Source organism: Nannospalax galili, unplaced genomic scaffold (genome assembly GCF_000622305.1).
Source record: "Nannospalax galili isolate Female #2095 unplaced genomic scaffold, S.galili_v1.0 scaffold213, whole genome shotgun sequence".
NCBI classification, from domain to species: Eukaryota; Metazoa; Chordata; class Mammalia; order Rodentia; family Spalacidae; genus Nannospalax; species Nannospalax galili.
The window spans coordinates 4657409-4674636 of record NW_008335195.1 but is presented as its reverse complement, the minus strand read 5'-3'; the positions used below and the strand labels follow the sequence as shown (position 1 = coordinate 4674636).

General features: G+C 40.6%; 1 protein-coding gene across 2 annotated transcripts in view; it reads left to right on the top strand.

The window, feature by feature from the left end:
- The window catches only part of Wdr72 (WD repeat domain 72), a 215313-nt gene that overhangs the window by 85204 nt on the left and 112881 nt on the right, over window positions 1–17228 (top strand). The gene's annotated exons all lie outside the window — the stretch shown is intronic.

Here is a 17228-nt window from a genome sequence, read left to right as displayed (position 1 = left end):
TGTATTTGTTTTCGTTAATGAAATTTCATTGAATACTGAGAAATCTGTTTTGGAATATCAAGAAGCCATCCCTCAAGGCCAGCAGTCACATTTTAAGAGTGACACAGAAACACTATTGTTCATAAGCAAACTCATTGCCTGCCACGTTTAAGAATGGATGACCAGGTTTGCTGAGACACGGCTGTGGCTCATGCCTGTGGTTCCAAAGTAATAATAGCATTCTTTCACTTTAAAAAGTCATGTGATTCAAACAACAAATTATGTGATCATTTTATTTAAAGGAGACCCAGACTTTCAGTGGAGAAGCATGTATCCTCATCGACTTAAGATCAAACAACAATTTCAAAATATTCAAATAATCACAGTGGTACAATCATAGGCATAGTTCAAAAGAGTCATTAAATTGGATGCTTAGCAATTTTCTTTTTATTTTCTGATGCAAAAATACCAGAGTTGCCTTGTAGCAGGGTCTTGATAGAAAGCAAGAAAAATTACGCATAAGACCGCTTGAAATCTTCATCTCTATTTGGTTCAGCACTACACTCTACTATGGTAAATCTTCCTAATTAATAAAAAACAGCAGAAACAGAAAACAACACCCTACATTTCAAACCTGGCTATTAAATTAGTTATAAATGTAGCCAGCAACTTAGGGCATTTTTACAACATTCTGCTGCCTCTCAGACTTAAACTGTTACAATTAAAACTCTTACAATTTAAAAAGAAGCAAGCAGTTTTTCCAATTAGCCAGGGTCAGATTATAAACTTTAAAACTGGAGGTTTTGTAGGACAGCCTAATAATATTTCACGCTCATAAACCAGTTTGAAGCCTGAGACTCTATTTCATTTATCTTTGTATTCTAAGCTTTATAGTGTGGCAGAAAGTGTCCATCTGTTCAGCTGAGATTGTCACAATAGGCAGTGGTCAAGAAGACTGAGAAGGGGAAGGTCAAAGGGGCCTCTTGACCTGGAGGAACTTGCAGAGGGAACTGGAGCATCCGTGCTGATATATAGCGAGATACAGTTAGCCAAAGCGGCTGTCCTTTAATTGGTAATGATAGCGAGCATACACAGGAAAGTCATTGGCCAAAGAAAACAAAAACTATCCAATATAGTAATTTACTACCAGTCAGTGAATTTCACGTGCTGGGTTGTTTTAACCCCTGCAGGGGTGAGAGCAAGCAAAAAGGTACTCTAACACTTAACTGGAAATGAGTGCCCTGCTGGTACCTGGATGCACGGTGGCCCTGTGATTGCCCGTGCCATTAGCTTGGTAATGTTGTCTCTGCTGTGAGCTCAGCTCCCCACGCCCTTTTATACATCAGCTGTAGACTGAAGCCTTTGTCTTTGTCTACTCCTTGCCAGTTAGGCTGCTCTCTACCTGACCAGCTGGACTGAGCCGGTTTGATTGCCAACCACTACCTCCAGCAACCTCGGGCTTACTGTTTGATTGACACATTGATGGGGTATTTGTTCACTCTTATTGGCCCACCAATGGTTTCCGGATTTTTCCTTTGTGAGACATGAGCTTTTCATAAATAGCATACCCCACCTGCTAAGGTGTCCTGTGAAATTAATTTATCTGTTATGAATGCTGAAGTGTATTTGGTTCAGTAAGTGCAAAGCCCTTTGCAGATCTTTTTTCATTTATTTAATCAATTCTTTTAAATCCCTTTAAAATGGTACCATTTTTCTGTGAATGCAGATAAAATTCTCATGGAGAAATATAAATGGGCCCTTTTGAGCATCTAGAATTTTTTTTATCAAAATATCTTAAGATAAACTATATAGAACTAAGAAAGGATTTCCTTAATTGCAAGCATAGACGTGGTAAGATCAGTCCTACTTTACACTCACAGTGGTATATGAGTGCCTTCAGCTTTGGGCTCCCACATGTGTGCGTTAACATAGCCACTCCTTTAACAAAGGAGAAAAAATAAATAAGAGGGTAAAAACTCACAAGTTCCTCAAATCCATGAGTTCCCTGCAAGGATCAATGTATTTCATGGCTAATGGATTCCCTGTTTTCCTCAAATCATAGTAGAAATTTATTCCTAAATAATTTTATGTGGTATTAAATTAACACTTAAAATTTTACACATAACTTGAATTTGACTTTCATTGTATATCTGAGAGCTCTGGCTGTATATAACATATCTGTTACTATGAGCATTTTAATTGGGTAAAATCCCTTTTCATAATTTAGTTTAAATAGGTAACTACATTGATATGTTATGTGACTCTCCAAGGAAGTTATCTTTGCAGTTAAATTTCAACATTTTAAGTTAGATTTTGGAAAACTGATGCATTATTGAAAAGCATATTATTTCTCTCTTTCTACACATACACAGAGAGAGAGTGAGAGCGAGAGTGAGAGTGAGGGAGAGAGAGAGAGAGAGAGAGAGAGAGAGAGAGAGAGAGAGAGAGAGTTGAACTTAGGCAAACAGCACCTAGTCTTATTCTGAGTGTGGAATTAGATAGGCCAAGAGCCAGAAAGACACAGACCTTTCACTACCAGCTATATGCCAGTGGGCCAGGTCCTCCACACTGTACTGGGTCACCCCAAAGAAAGTATAATGGAAAGTATGCCCCAGCCAGCTCCCATCAAGTTGAGAAACTATAATGCTTTGGGTTTAGGAAACAAAGAGGACTCGAGATTTCCAACCTAGAAGAACTTCATCTTCTTTATGAGGGAAGATGGAAGATATTTCAGAAAGGAGACACAAAAAAACAAGCAAAACAGAAACCCAATCCCACATAAACTGCTCGTGTGCAATGGGTTGTTTGGTTTGATTAATAAAAGTCCACTCAGTAAACATTTAGTTGTTATTAGTATGTGAATTCATTAGGCAATTTATTAATTTGCTATTGGAATGGAGACTGGGACACTCATTACAGCCTATCATTAATCTTCGTAAACTAAGGCATTCTGTCGTCAATATCTGTATCAATTCTCTATTTTTAGAACAAACGATTCCAAAGTGAAAATTGCGTGGATGTGTTTCAGCATTGGAGAAACATTCATGTCTTGTTGTATTCATTATGGATTCTTTCACTTTTCTTTCCAGCAAAAGGGGGATTCATCTAGAGCTTACATCTTGTTAGCAAATATCTTAGGAAGGAGGGAAAGAGAGGAAAACCAACATGGGACCCCTGCCCCCATCAGCTACTGGAAATGTAAATTTGAAGGGAGATAGCTGAGTTCCCAGAACCAGTTGGATCCCAGTAGTAAAGAGCCTTCAGAGACAAGGTTAGATAGCAAGACAGGCTCTAACTATACTTGCCATGAAATTTTTATGTGGTTATGTGTATTAAATCAGTTAATGCCTTTATTCTTTGAGGGCGGTGATGCAAAGGACTTTTCTTTTACTGGATGTCATGTTGGTAACATATACAGTAATTTGACTTCTCAGGTATGCTTTCTGTGTAATTTAAGACCTTCCAAAATGCTATATAGCAGTATTGGTTTTCATGAATCACTAATGGACCGAGGCTGAATTTTAGGATGAGTGCTTGACAAATGGGAGAGCCCCCTGAAGTTTATGGAGAGTGAAGAAACCTTATTTGCTCTGTAAACCACAGCCCTGTGCTGACCTCATCTACTGTGATGCTGTGTGTGTGTGAGGGTTCTGAACGTAAGCTGAAAGTATGTGAGCTACATGTATGTTTTCGTATCTGTTTATGTAGAGATCAGATTGTATCACACATGCTGATAAGCAGGTTGTTTTAAGTAAAAAATATTTGGGGACAGCCTGATGTGGTGAAGTGCATCTGTAAGCCCAACACTCAGGAATTGGGGGCAGGAGGATTGTGAGCTCAAGACCTACCTAGGCTATATGGTGAGACCCTGTCACAAAAAAATAAAACAAAAATTTATGAGCATCCTTCTACATGGGTGTGTATAGATCTGCTCTGGCTGAATTTTTAACCACACCTCCAGTAAATGCTGCTTTAATTTTCTCTGCTGGAAAATGTTTGATGGGAGAAGAGACTTGGGAGTCTAGAAAAACACGTAAGCTGTTACTATTATGCCCCTTTTAGGACTCTGTATTATTTTATTTGCCTGATGCTACTGAAAATTAGCATCCAGTATCATAATTAAAGGAAGGTGACACAGAACGGAACTAGGAAAAATACTTAAATGCATCCAATATTAACAAAATATGTGAATCAAATGATTTTTTAAGCAGTAATAATCACGGTCAGTTAAAATTACAGCAGTATACTATCTATGCTGTTATTTACCTTTCTTTCTGGAAGTTTGGGCAAATATCAATAGAAAATAAGGAGAATAAAGATGCACAGAGAAAGCAAGTTACCTTTATTTAGATATACCAGTAGTGAATGATCTGCTACATGATTAATGGATCAGAAAACCAAATAGATAAATAGAAACAATGTTAAGCAAAGTAGTTGAATAAATACAAAACTCATAAAATAATACCAATTTGAAAACATACTGTAATTGAAATTCAATTCTAAATAGCCATAAAAATAGAAAATAAAAATATAATGGATAGGAAGGTACAAAGCCTGGGTTGGAGACAAGGCTCAGCGGTTAAGAGCACTGACTATTCTTGCAGAGGACCCAGGTTCAATTCCCAGCACCCACATGGTGGCTAAGAATTGTCCTTAACTCCAGTTCCAGGGGAATCTCACATCCTCTTCTGACCTCCGCGGCATTGCGAGATGTGGGTGCACTTACATACATGCAGGCAATGCACTCATACACATAACATAAAAATAATAGAATGAAAAAACAATGTACAAAACCCATAGAAAACAGTATTTAAGACACTATTGAAAGGTAGAAAAGCTCTTGATTTTAGGAAATTATGGAGTCCCAGAGGGAAAACACAATGTTTTCTGTGATTATTACTGCTTTAAAAATTATTTGGTCCACATATCTTCTACTCATATGCATTTAATAATAAGGCATTTCAAACTCTCATTGGTGGGTTTGGGAAAACTTGACACGTTGATTATAAAATTATTCTAGAAAGATGAATGTAGACATTGAGCCAAGAAGAATGAGCACATAGATGGCAGGTGTGAGAGAATCCTAGGCTCTCTAGCCACTCAACACTCCCTGTGTAGCAAAGCAATAGACATAAGAGTCCAGTGTATCACAGCCTATTCTTTGGAAAAGATGGAACCTAAAATCAAGAAAGGAAGCTTCCCGAGTGGCTTTGGTATAATTCATTGTCATTTAGAAATTATATCCCTACCTTTCACAAAATAAACTCCAGGTACACAGAAGTTTTCCATGAGGATGGATTACTGGGAGAAGGCATAATATGTGATAATATTTTTAGTAATTGGGTTGTAAAGGACTTAAGAGTTCTAAAACATCAAAGAAATACATTAAATGATGGCTTTTTACTTTGAAAACAACTTTAAATGTAGCACCAAACCAATAATGCTATGTAAAGGTCCAGTGACAAGCTGGAAATATCTTTGTGATATGTTCAATAAAATATTAATATTTTATTTGTAAAGGGAATATTACAAATTGATAAAGGAAGTAAAATGGCAAAGTGAGTAAAAGTGGGCATTTATGTTACAGGAAAAATGTGTAATGTGATATTTAGTTTAGTTCTCAATTTGACCCAACCTAGAATCACCTGGAAAGGGAGGCTCAATGAGGGATTTCTGACATTGGGTTGGCCTGTGGGTGTGTCTGTGAGGGATTGTCTTAATTAAGGTAATTGATGTGGGGGTTGGAGAGATGGCTCAGTAGTTAAGAGCATTGGCACCTCTTCCAGAGGTCCTGGGTTCTGTTTCCAGTACCCACAGGGTGGCTAACAACCATCCGTAACTGCAATTCCAGGGGATCTGACACCGTACTTATATTGCATGACACGGGTGCACTTACATACATGTAGGCAAGACATTCACACACATCAAATAAATACACATCTCTAGTGGAGAAATACCTTAATCAAATCTTTTTCTTCCCCAGTTTACTCCAAATTCTCTATGAGAAAGATTTTCGGGGGAAATAGTGTATCTGAGGGGACCAGGATTGGGAGTAAGAACTTTCTGAGTGAGGTTCAGAGTGGACAGAAGTCCACCGGCACAGGGCAATCTATGTGGAGCAGGGTGATACTGACTGAACTGTAATTATGGGCTTAAATAGGCTGCCATTTGGACACATTTGTTTTTCACTTAGGAGACAGTTTCTTAAATGAATTCTCCTGGTCAGACAGAAGTTAAACATGGGCTTATGGGAACGTGTAGGAACAAAGCCTAATGGTTGAATTTTAAGTCACCATCAGAAAAAGCACTTAGTAGATGCAGTGGTATCAGTGTTCCCGCTTTAGTTGTTGTGTGTTACATTTTATTTATTTATTTTATGTGTGGGAGTGGGAGGGCGGGGAGGTATGCAGTTGCCCTGGCACATGTGTGAGGGCAGAGGGTGACTTGTGGGAGTGAGTTCTCTCCTTCCACCATATGGTAAATCAAACTCAGGCCATCAGGCTTGGTGGCATGCCCTTTACCCTTTGAGCCATGTTGCTGGCCCTGCTGTTTTATTTAAACACCTGGAATGGTATCCTCAGCTCACTAGGCTCCAGTATTTAGCAGTCATCAGAGGAAAGGGATCATACAGTCAGCACACCTGTCCTCTGTGGTTATATGAAGCTTACCTCACTTTATTAGTCTCTTTGAAGTCTTTCGTGAAATCGTGTGTTTTATGAACTGGTTTGGGAGGTTAAACCACTCTCAGTCTGGTGGAGAAGGAATAGGACTCATGCCTGTGATGACGGAAGAAGAAAAAGGCTGGGAGCTAAACCAAGAGGCCCAAGGCAGGCACAATTATAACTGAAAGGCGAGATTTGTCAAGGTTTGTGGAGGGATGTCCAGGGAAAGTGAGTTCTTGAGGAACAGAATTCCCGAAGATAGTGTTTAGGGCCTTCTCAGCAGAAGAGACATGCAGGCAGAGGATTTAGCAGGGCCATAATGCCGAGGAACTGTTAATAGCAGAGGCCTCCATAGCCGGTTGAGCTTCGATGCAGCTGGGAGTAGAGGCTGGGTGGTTCCAGGGAAAGAATATAGGTGGGGCTCCCTGTGGGGCCATGCCTGCCCTGCTCACTCTAGAAACTTCTTCCTAGGGTAGGGAGCCCAGCATACAGACACACTTCAGTATAAAGTCCTGATAAGAGGTTTACAAGTGGAAATATATTGTATTTGTTGAGGTTCAGTGACTGAATATCACTTTGGGGGGCTTCCAGGACCAGGTTTAAACACACTTTTGTCACATTGTCTGTGTAAGTGTATATGTGTGTTGTATGCTGTGTGTGCATGTTGTGTTTTGTGGGTGTGCAGGTTTTGAATGTGTATTGTGTGTATGTATTGTTTGCTGTGTGAGTGTGTGTGTGTGTGTGTGTGTGTGTGTGTGTGTGTGTGTATGTGTGCTTTATTCCAGGGTAGCACTGGTTTATGACAGGGGAAATGACTTTTTTTTTTTTTTTTTGCTAGAGGAGATATAGTTCTCAGGGATTGTTTCCAGCTTTATTCTGTTGAAGGCTTGAGAGTTAAACTGGAATTATCTTTGTTTACTTCCTATTTTACAATTAAAGGAAAACAAATGGTTTTCATTGGTTAATTCTATTTTGTGCATTCCCTTTTCTGGTTGTTTAGGAGATATACAAACTTTTTCATTCAGTGGATTTTCTTGAACACTATAATTTACAAAATATTGATTTGGGAAGTAGCCCTGTCCCTGATACAGCAACAGAGGCATCAGGCATAAATCCTGCCCTGGGATAGCTCACACCAAAATACACAGATCTTGGATTAAAGGAGATTCACTCCTAGAGAAAGACTGAGCTTTCACACATGAAAAGCGTTTGTTTACCTAATTGTAAAAGAGTTGAGAAAAGAGATTGGAAATAAGGGGCCTGGGAAGGTGAGGGTGAAGAACTGTGGGGCAGACTCTAGAGAGGGAAGGGGTACTGTTGAGGTGACATATGCCCACCAACATGAGATAAACACTTCAGCATCAGATCAGAAATCCACCATCGGAGCAAAGAACAGTAGTGTGCTGGTCAGGAAAGAAAGGACTTGGCAGGAAGTCTGGGTGTATTGATCCAATGAATTTGCTCTTAATTCTACAGGCATTTGAAAACTTTTGATATTCTGATAGCAATTTGCTCAAAAAGATTAATTTTAAAAATCCCTAAATTATTCTGGTAGTAACAATAAAGACATTCAGGGTAAAGTCTCATTAAATGGTAAAGTCATCTCAGGGAGATTCAAAAGGAGAGAATAGGGGCCAAAAGGGGGTGTTTGCTCAAGGCAGGAGAAGATCTGAGGTCCTGATGCTAAAACACGTTTATCTTTGAAGCATTGGTCCAGTGTAATGGCAGCTTGAAGGCAGCTTCAGGAATCCGAATCACAGGAAACAGAAGTCCAAGGAGTGAACTGCCCAGGTATACAAACTGTACAGAAAGAATGGTTAGCTTCCATTGTCAACCTGACAGGAAGCAGAAGCAATTGGAGGAGAGTCTCATCTAGAGTCTCAGTGAGGGATGGTCTAGAGCAGGTTGGCCTGTGGGCACATCTGTGGGGATGGCCCTGATTGTATTAATTGATGGGGGAAGACCCAGCCTGAAAGTGGGGGGCACCATTCTCTGGGTTTGGGTCCCGAATCGCCTAGTAGAGAAAGCTAGCAGAGCCACAAGCAGACATGCATTCATTCACTTTCTCTACACTTGACATTGGATGTGACCTGACCAGTTGTCTTGAGCTCCCGCCTCTGTGACTTCCCCACAGTGGTGAGTTGTAACCTGGAATTCTGAGATAAAATAAACGACTTCTCTCCTAAGTTGCTTTTGGTCAGGATATTTTATCACAGCCACACAAGTGAGGTAGAGCAGGGAAGATGCATAGGGACAGCCCTTAGTTGAGTGCTGTCTGCTGGGACCCACAGTGCCAGCAAAGGGTCAGGCGGGGTCTGGCTGGGTAGAGGGAAATGTTCTCAGCCTGATTGTGGTCAGAATTATACAACTGCAAATTTTCTAAAAACATTATTGCCTTCAGCATCACAGGTTAAAATCTGTAGTATAGAGAGGACCACAGAAATGACAAGAAAGGGATTGTTGAAACATGGGCTTGCAGTGAGACTGGCGTTTGAATGTTGGTGTACCAGTCATTAGCTGTGTGATTGCAGACAAGGATGCAGGATTATCTGCGTCTCAACAGCCTCTTGTATTAAAGAGAACCAAAACCTCCCCTACTGGATCGCTAAGGATCAATGACCAACTTTGCAGTTCAGCCTTGAGTGTGGTACAAGGGGGGATTCTAAATGTACAATTATCTAATGGAGGATATTAGGGAGTTGAATTGAAATGCTCTCAAAACTATGTTTTTATTTCATTTTTATATTACTGGTAATGTTTGAGATACATAAGATATATGAAACATAACATTTGACAAGGAGACTCTTTCCCTTCTGATTCACTGCAGTTTTTTAGAGCTTCAATGTAGATGGCTTCAGTATTCATTTTAAAGATTACTTAGAAACTTGATTTCAATGACTGTCTTGTCATTGCTAGCTAATCTCTTGTAATTAATTGTACTTTGTGGTGGTAGATTAGGTTATAGTTGTATACTTAAGTATTTTCAACTCAATTTCTAGAACTCAGTGTTGTTTAGCCTTAACTAAGATGTTGGTATAGGAAATTTCCAAATTCACTGATAGAGTGCATATAAAACTGAACTGAATAGCACGGCACTGCATTCAAAACTAATGAAAGTTTTAAAGGGAGCTGGGGCTGGTACTCAGTTCGTAGAGTGCCTGCCTAGCATGTACAAAGCTCTGGCTTCAGTCCCCTACATTGTATAAACCAGACATGGTGGTTCATGTTTGTGACCCCAGCACTGGGGAATTGGAATTGAGATGATCAGGAGTTTGTGGTTATCCTCTGCTACTTAGGGAGTTTGAGGCCAGCCTGGGCTCCTGAGATGATGTCTCAAGAATGAACAAAAGAAAAAAATAAAAGAGAGTTTTATAGAAAAATAAGTGTGATGTGAAGTACAAGTCAGGGCCATACATCAGTGGGCAGATTGAAGCAAGCAAAGAAAGCCAAGAGGACCAGGAGGGAGGGACGAGCCTTCGTGTTCTGAGAAAGAGGTTTGCATGATGATTTTAGAAGTGAGCAGCTCTAATGTGGTGAGGATGTTCTTGCAGGGGTGATTCTTCCTAATAGAGCTTGAATTCAGTGTCTCATAAAATAAACGCCTATTTGACGAGGACCCTGGATTATCTTAGAAATAACACATGGGGGATATCATCTCATTCTTAGAACAGTGACAGTGGAGAGTGTTCCTATAGAGTAGTGGGGGGAAACACAAAGAGAGTCCTGGAGTGATTATTTACCATGTGGGTCTCTGAGAAAGTCAGGCTCCTGCCTCTCTGCTTCCTTGCTTCAAGGAGGAGTCAGATGAGGTGGTTTCTGTATTCTAACTCTTCAACATAACTAAATATCTAGACTGTTTCAGCAGCTTCGGGGTTCTTAGTTTTTAAATGTTTGGACACAGTCAGGAGAGTGAGAAGGTAAAGGCCAGGCTCAACATCTGGTGTATCTTGTAGTGGTGGCAGATCAGTCCTTCCTTAACAGACTCAGTGGGGGAGCCAACGTGTTTGGAGACAGAAGTTGTATCAGAGCATGTCCTTAGAAAGTACATTTCCACTTTCAAAGGCAGGGAGTAAAACCAGTCTTGTTTAACTATTTCATCTCTAAATGAGGCTGAAAATGAATAGATACAAACTGAACACAGAGGGTGAAGGGAAAAGAAAGTAAAGCAATAAGGGTGTGGTTGTGTGTGTGTCTGTGCGTGTCTGTGTGTGTGCGCATGTGCACACGTGTCTTTGTGGGGAGGTGGGGGAGGTATTTGTGTGTATATCTTTGTGTGCATCTCTCTCTCTCTCTCTCTCTCTCTCTCTCTCTCTCTCTCTCATGTTTTCCCCTCTCTCCCCCTTCCTCTCTTCCCTCCCTCTCCCTTGGCCTTCTTCCTCCTCCTCCTTCTTTCTCTCTCTTTGTCTCTCTCTCTTTCTCCCTCCCCCCTTCGGTATCCCCCTCTCTCTGTTAGATTTGTACCTTAACACCTGTTACATTTGGCCTCCAAACTTTGGGAATTTTTTTCCTTTTTATGTGTGTATTGGGTTGTTGTGGGTCTGATGACTGGCGTTTTACTTCTCTCTTTCTGGGGTTCTTGTAATTCTTGCCTGCTAGTCATCTGGAATTCCTATTACAGACTTTCTAACTCAGCGGCTTTCCCAAGTGTGTATACTCTTTCCCTCCCCCACCTGCTGTGTGGGATATTCACAAGGAGATGATCAGATGTTTTACTCCTGGCCCCTCCCAAGTTCAGAGGACTAGATTGTCCTTCAGCAAGCTTGTTCTTACTAACTCCACTGTAAAAGGAACCTCCCTCTAACTTCACAGAGCAGGACTGAAAGTCATGCTATCTTGGAAAAGAATCAGTGCCCTTGCTGTGTAGACGAAGCCTGGAACAGATGATGGGGAATTACCTGTCAGGCGCTCAGATAGTGCACCATAAACAACAGGAGATCCTGCAAATTAATGTGCTCATGCAGAGATGCTGACAGAGAGATTCAAAGAAAAAATTTTACATTTAATTACTTGCACTAGATTTTTTTATGTTCCCATGTTGGTGGATGTTTCCAAAACACTTGCTAGAACAGTATTTTTGATATCCCTTACCATGCTTAAATTAAGATATAGTTTATCATAACAACAGTCATGGTTTAGCATGCTGTTTTTAATAGAATTTTTGAAAAAAATATACTGACTCTCAGTAACGTACACATTCATTGGATGTTTACTACAGCCTCTGCTTACTACTGAATGTGCAAATGCCCAGTTGGTAACTCAGATATTATTAGAGGCATTACTGTTGTTTTTCTGTTACTTTTGCCCCAAATAATTATAATTATGTTGTCAGACATCTTGGCTGACAAGACTTAAAAATATACTTCTAAAATTTCAAAGTGTTGGTGCTAGAAAGACGGCTCAGCAGTTAAGTACGCTGGCTGCTCATACAGAGGACCTGGGTTCAGTTCCCAGCACCCACATGGTGACTAACAACCCTCTGTAACTCCAATTCCAGAGGATCTGATGTCCTCTTCTTGCGTCTATGGGCATTGCACACATGGGTGCACTTACATACGTTCAGGCAAAACACTCATACACATAAACTAAAAATAAATAATTAAAATTCTGAAGTGTTGGCTGGCTGGAATTGTTAAGCTTCATTAAACATCGCAATGGATTATAACTGTAACTTAATAGATTTATTTCCAAATGAAACCAACTTCACTGTGAATTAAATAACCAGACTGTTGCCATTTCCTTTTTGGCTCTCCCTGCCCTCATGGGGAGGCACAGTTATCCTTTAACTCGTATCTTCCCAGCTGAGCGTGAGGTATGAGTTGTATCAATGCAGGTGCTGAGCTTCCTTGTGTAGCTACTACTGACCCCACACCCTACGCTGATCCTCAGCCAGGATCACTGAGGGGCTGTGGATGGATGGAAACCAGGGAACGTCCCAAAGACAGAGACCTCCAAACACGGGAAGCAGGGGGTGGATTCTGAACCAGAGATGCTAGCACTCAATGTTTTCAAGACTCTTGGAATATACTATCGCATTTCTAACAACAGTTATGATAGTGTAGAGCTCATCAGAGTCTAGGATGAAAGAAGCAGTGACCAGCTTGGGACACTCCACTTTCTTTCTGTTTGCAGGGTGGTTTCTCTCCTTCTGTAATACTTTTACTCCATTTGCTCACTTTTATGTCTTGACTAAGAATAATTGACTAATTTATGTGAGGTCTTTGTTTCCTAAATCTTTAACCTTTGATTATTTGTGTTATAAGTTTGTTTGTGTACTTTATTAATGTGTTGGTTTATGAAGGTATGTGGTAGTCTGCTTTTCTTTGCATGACAACATACCTGAGATACACAGTTTATAAGGACTCTCGGAGAGATTTATTTGGGTGCATGGCCTCAGAAGTTCCAGTCCATCCATGGTCAGGTGGCTGTGTTGCTTCCAGGCCTTTGGCAGAGTGTGTTGGTAGAAAACACATGACAGAGCAAAGATGCTCACCAGCTGGGGACCAAAGAGTCAGAGGAAGTGAGGGGCTAGAGTCCCAGCATCGCCTTGAGGAGACACTCCAATAATCTCACTCACCTGTTAAGCCCCAGGCCAAGCCTTGACACTTGGCTTTTGGGGGACCCAGAAGATCAAATCACAGCACATAAAAGCATTTCAGGAGACTTATAGGCACCATTTTCTCTGGTGATTTTATTTCTTATTATTTAGTAATAGTTTGATATACCTTTTGTTGTTAATTAGTAGACAGTTTAAAAATAGATGTAATCAAAAAGGGTCATCCCAGCATAGACATGGAGAAGTAGATGGACACCCCAACCCACCATATCTGAGGAACTGCTGGCAACAGGTGACCACTGGGAAGGGGAGAGTCAGTCTCTGTTGAGGGTGAGACTCTTGATAGGTTGACCAGGCTCTAGTGGATGAACACTGAAGGACATTTGGAGTCACAAATTTGACTAGATAAATGTACACACACATACACACACACACACACACACACACACACACACACACACACACACACACACACACACACACGATTTGAAGACAGGGTCTCCCTGTAGCCCCAGCTGGCCTGGAACCCACTGTGAAATTAGGTGAAGAAGGGTAGAAATAGGGGGGCAGATAGGGAAGGGGATCCAAATATGATCAAAATAGATTGTATGAAATTTATAACATCTCAAAACAAAAGGAAAAAAAATCTGTAATTTAAAAATAATTGGGGTTATATTTTTACAAATCTAGACATTCCCATCTACACTGCCTACAGATTTCTTGCCTGACGTCGATATTAGATGTAGCCTTGCTAATTCAGCAGCTCCACGGCAGCAGCTGCAGGGTATCATCCTTGGGATCATGTAACAAATGTGCTTAGACAAATCCGCGCCATGGGCCTTTTGTTTTGCAGCTTATTGACGTAGAAAATCCTGCAGTGTATATTATTTTATATCATTTTATGCATCTTTGTAATTGTCCTGTAGGATAAATTATTTTTAAGTAATTTCCAACATTAAATGGTTATATAATATTTAACAATATTTGCACTTAAAATATAGCCTCTAAAATATTTGAATTTTTAAATATAATAGTTAAAATTAAAAGTACAATTTAAATTTTTTCTGAGACACATCACCAAGTCACCTTCCACAAAGCAGATCTGTTCACCTTTGTTGTGTGGTGTATGAGACAGCAAATTGCCTCTTTCCACTCTCAAAGCTATACTTTTAAAATTTTAATGCTCCTTGAAAATCCACTATCTGTCTGCTTGTGGGCTAATCATCTGGACATCATTCCTGCTCGAGTCTCTAAAAATAATGGAAAAAGTACGCGTTATATTTTTAAAAATAGTCCTTATCTGAATTAACGAAATGTACAGAAGTTCTTAGATGCCAAAACCAAAATGAGAACATGAGTCCAGAAACTAAGAACGGCGAAAAGGCAGTTGCAAGTCACTGAGAACTTGGAAGTGAATTAAAAATGAATTATGTGTATGAGTGTGTTGTCTGCAAGTATGTAAGTGCACCTGTGTGCTACAATGTCTGCAGAGGCCAGAAAAGGGTGTCAGATCCCCTGGAATGGATGGTTGTTAGCTGTTTTTAGTGCTGGGAATTGAATCCAGGTCCTCTGCAAGAGCAACCAGTGCTCTTAATATATATATATATAATTTTTGTGTATTTCATACAGAAAATCATCTTTATATCTCCTTCCCTTTTGGCACCCTCCTATAGCCCCCTCCACTGAAGTTCATACATTCTGTCATTTGTGTTAAGTCCTATCATGTAGAGTTTGTGTCCCCAAATAGCCCTCAGTGCAAGTTCATCAATTGGGATCTAGTCAGCCTAGCTACAGTCCCTCCCTTTAAGAAGAGCAGCTCTTCCTCACCCAGCAGTAATCAACTACCAATAATTCTTTCACTAAGATTGGGGCCTGCTGTTCATTTCTACAGTTCTGTGCTGGGTTTTGTCTGCTTGAGTTTGCATGGGTCTTGTGCATGCTGACACCATTGCTGTAGGTTTGTATGAGAAGGGTCCCAGGTGCCTGTAGGACCATTTCTGTATGGTCATGCACCTCCTCCCTGGGTCTTACAATCTTTCTGCCCCCTCTTCTGCGATGGTCCCTAAGCCCTGGGTGCATGGATTTTAATATAGGAGTCCTGTCCGAGGACCCACACTCTGAAGACCCTTATTCTATGAATTTTGGCCATTTATGAGCTTTTACGTTCCTGGCCTTCTGTTGCATGAAGGAGCTTCACTGATGAGAATTGAAAGATGCACTAGTGTTCTCTTCATCCCTTGTTCTATGTTCTCTGAGCCTTAGGTGTCGAGGTTGCATCCTAGATGTGCCATTTAGACATGGGAAATTTGCAGACAATCTCTGTGTGTGACCAGTTGTGGAATTCTGTAATTATCAATGTCTCTTGAAAAAGAAGCTTCTTTGATGGGTGGTGACTAGAATATTTGTCTATAAATTTAAGGATCCATATTTTGCACATGGTAAGAAATTACATTTGTCTAGGGATGTGACAGCTTTGGAATTTTTTTTAAGATCTGTGACTTCTCCAGCTATGTGTATTTGGCTAGGTTTACAGTACCATACATGAGATTCCTCCCACTGAGTGGGCAGCAGCCAGTGCTCTTAACCACTGAGCCATCGCTCCAACCTCCTTATAAGTGAAATTTTAACCCCTGCACAGGTGCTTAGAGAGGAAGGACAGGTCTGTGGAGAAATGTTGGTACTGTATCCAAAGTCCATCACCTCTGAGGAGCTGGGGGCTCCGTGAACCAAGGACCAAGGCCAGCGATGGCTCACAAGAGAGAGAAAATGAAACTGTTTGCCTTTGTTTGGCCTCAGCCTTGGTTGAATGGGGAAAAGTTTTTCTCTGAGAATTGACAACTGTCGCCTAAGGGTAGGAATTCGTAACACAAACAAGGAACGAAAAACTTCAAGTAAGCAGAAAGTTTTGCTTAAAGAGGGTACCAAGGGTAACCCCCTCCCACCCCGTGCATGGCAGTTTAGAGAACATGCCTCATCGAGCCTGGAGGAGTCCTTCTGACAGAATTTCACATCCACAGTCATAGCATACACAAAAAGAACCAGAAAACCATCCACAAGATCAAGGCAGAGTCACACATAAAATAAGCTTGTTTTGGGGCTGGAGAGATGGCTAAGCAGTTAAGAGCACTGACTGCTCTTGCAGAGGACCTGGGTTCAATTCCCAGCACCCACATGGTGGCTACAAACTGTCCTTAACTCCAGTTCTGTGGGAATCCGACGCCCTCTTCTGACCTCCACGGCATTGCATGACACGGGCACACTCACATACATGCAGGCAATGTACTCATACACATAAAATAAAAATACTAAATAAAATATATTTTAAAAAAGAATAAGCTTGTTTTAGAAAAAACAATGAAGACAGGGTTTTAAAACAAGGTTAAGAAAGAATCAGCCATAAAAATAACCTGTTAGGTTCTAGTTAAAGGATCAAAAAGAATTTGTAGACTCTGAAAAAATGTACACATCAGAATATTAAAGGGAAAAGGATCTTAAAAGGAAAGAGCAGAGAGAGCCGACAGATGGAGTGACAGTTAGGCCGCAGCTGACTTCTGGCTGTAGCAAAGCAAGACAAAAGACAGGATAATGCCTTCAGAATGCCGAGAGGCAGTAAGTCAGGCTGAAACAGCGTGCTCAGCAAAACTGTCTTTCAAGAAAAACATCGTTGCATTGAGAAGCCAAACAAAGTTAAAAGTTGATTCTTTGAAAAGAATATCAAAATTGACAAACTTCTAGCCAGAAAAAAAAAAGGCAATAAAATATAAAGGAGAGAATGTTCCCAATACCATGAAGTTAAGCAATGGATAGTCACATAGCCTAGGCTGACCTCCAGCTGGCTATGTAACTGAGGCTGACCCCAAACTTTTAGCTCTTGGTCTTCCTACCTCTACCCCCAAGTGCTAGGATGACAGGTGTGCACCACTACTTCTGGCTCTCAACACATATTTACCGAGTGGCACAACATTAACATTTTGTAGGCCCTGGGTGGAAACAATATAGAAAATAAGGGGAGACTATAAAGATGAAGCTTAAAT